This window comes from Rhineura floridana, chromosome 10, assembly GCF_030035675.1.
Source record: "Rhineura floridana isolate rRhiFlo1 chromosome 10, rRhiFlo1.hap2, whole genome shotgun sequence".
NCBI lineage: Eukaryota > Metazoa > Chordata > Lepidosauria > Squamata > Rhineuridae > Rhineura > Rhineura floridana.
The window spans coordinates 72,944,065-72,946,707 of NC_084489.1; the positions used below are offsets into that span (position 1 = coordinate 72,944,065).

Here is a 2,643-nt window from a genome sequence, read left to right on the forward strand (position 1 = left end):
TGGTAAGAAGCATAATGTCTTCGCCTTCCACTTGGAATCAATTTTAGTCAAGAAAGAAACACATACAAGAGCAGGCATATTAGATATCTATTCATAGATCACATTGCCCCGGGATTGTAAGCTGGCAAGGCATTTGAACTCAGCACATCAAAAGATATTTGAAGTGGAGCAACTAAAAACAAAAACAAAACCTTCCTTCTGCTCACTTCCCCAGGTATACTTCTGTTGCACCCTAACAAGCCTGTGGTGAATATAAAAGGGGATAATACCTTGGACTGCATCTATGGCTATATAATAATGTATTGTGGTTGACCTATCAGCTGCCTTTGATACTGTGGACCATTTTGTTGACCTGTTTTCTGTAGACACTGGCTGGATTGAATAGACAAAACTCTCTCCAATCTCTTTGATATACTCAGCCTCCAGGGAGTGAAACTGATGAGCTGTACTCACCTGACCTGAGAGTTATTTCTCTTGCTTACATATGGTCAGCTGAAGAGAAAACTCTTTCTCTAATCCTTTGTTTAGCTTTGAAGATGTTTCCTCAGAGTTGGCTAGATCTGTCTTATAAAGGGCATCGATAGTGGGTGGCTCCTAGCTATACTCCACCTGTCTGGGCGATGGCTGGAAAAACACGCTTAGCAGTTTGAGTGTAACCATCACGATAGTGGTGCAGTAGTAAATTGTGAAAGGCAGGAGCTCATGATGATAGCCTCTATAACTGTGGTCCCAAGCAAAGTCCAACAATGCAGACAGCTGCACTCGCACACCAAAGAGGAGCAGTGCATATCATAATGCCCAGCTTAGGGCCCATCTGCACTATATATTGAAAGCAGTATTATACCACTTTAAACAGAAAAATAGGGTGCCGAGAGTTAGGAGGCTCCTATTCCTCTGACAGAAATGCAATTCCCAGAGTTCCCTGGGAAGAGAGACTGAATGTTAAACTACTCCGGGAATTGTAGCTTTGTGAGGGGAATAGGTCTCCTGACAAAGCTCAACACCTGTAACAACCTACTGATCCCAGGATTCTTTCAGGAAAGCCATGTTAGTTTAAAGTGACATGATACTGTTTTAAAAGTATAATGCAGATGGGACCTTACTAGGATTAGCATGACTGCATTCCTGTGCATACTTACCTGAGCTGGGAGTGGGAGTAAGCTTCACTGCAGTCAGTGGTGCTTCCTTCTAACTGCATTGAGCTTTAACAAAACATCTGTAGCCAGCTGAAATGCAACCTTTAGCTTTTAATTCAAAATGCAAAAAATAATGCAAAGAAGTGCTATAATTTAAACTGCTCGCATCAAGTAAGAATCCAATCAAAGGAAAGGTGTATCCAGCCACGCTTTGATTCTCTGCCTCATTCTCTGACCTTTTCTTTGTTAATCTGTCGCAAATGAACTTGAAAGTCTCATTATTACCTCATTCACTCGCCAGAACAAGGTGGGTCCTTTGGATACCCAGGCACTTCAGCAGACGCCATCATTGCTCCTGCTTTGAAAAAAAGTCCCTGAGTTGTGCTCCCCTGTTTTCCCTCCCTCTACTATATCACTGGTGAGGCAGGTTTTTTGCAGTGGAGAGGGGTGGGGATATCCAAGCTTGTGATGTTTGCAGTCTGGAAACTGATGCTGTTTTAAAATTGAATGATGTCTGGGTAAACTACCTGCTCCCACATACTCAGCTTACATTGTTGTTGCTATATGCCTTCAAGTCGATTACGACTACTTATGGTGACCCTATGAATCTTTTTTTGATATATTCATAGGGTTTTCATGGTAAGAGGTATTCAGAGGTGGTTTACCATTGCCTGCCTCTAAGCCTACGGCACCCAGTATTCCCAGGTAGTCTCCCATCCAAGTACTAACCAGGCCTGACCCTGCTTAGCTTCCGAGATCAGACGAGATCGGCGTGTTCAGGATAGTATGGCCGTAGGCTCAGCTTACAGAGCTGTAAATAAATATACATTTTAGTTATATACTTGCATACCTTCCCCTCAGAAGGAAGCTGATGTTATAAAAGTCTGTTCCACCAAAACAGGGGAGCCTGGGGGCCAAACGTGGCCCTCCAAGCATCTCTCTCTGGCCGTTGGGACTCTCCGCAGGCCACATCCCCTCACTGGCCCTTCTTCACACCCTTCTCGAGTATTTTCGCTTGACTAGAATGTGGCCTTGAACTATGATCATGCCTCTTCCTTGCATGTATCCTCATACAGGAGGTTGTGGAGAAACTAGCACACTGCTCCATGGTGAAATTTGCATTCATTGCTCTGTCTGCTTTTGTCACTGGCTCCACCCACCACTGGGCTGTGTTCCCTGGGAGGTTACCCAGAAGGGAATGTGGGCCTCTGGCCAAAAAAGGTCCCTCAACTCTACAGCTTCCTACCGGGAAGAAGGGAACTATGAATCAGTTACAGTTTCCATATGGCTTATCTCGTCCTCTATAATACTGTGGCACCCAGTGAAGTATTCCGTTGGTTCAAAATTAGAAGGGCTTCCCAACGAGAAGTGCATAATTCTGTCTGCATGGTCTGGACTTTGAGCTTACTTAACTGCTCTTGTGCAATCCCTTGGCAGAGATGCCAAGGTAACTACAAAGCTTTCATTCTGGAAAACAGGCAGGTGACTGCAGAGTTGAAAAACCTGG

At 44.3% G+C, this 2,643-nt stretch overlaps 1 non-coding gene across 1 annotated transcript; it reads right to left on the bottom strand.

Annotated features, from left to right (window-relative positions):
- Positions 1–1,816: 1,816 nt before the first annotated feature.
- LOC133365697 (5S ribosomal RNA) lies at positions 1,817–1,934 on the bottom strand. Its single transcript, XR_009758291.1, has one exon. It is a non-coding gene; the product is annotated as a 5S ribosomal RNA (ribosomal RNA).
- Between the last annotated feature and the right edge of the window lie 709 nt (positions 1,935–2,643).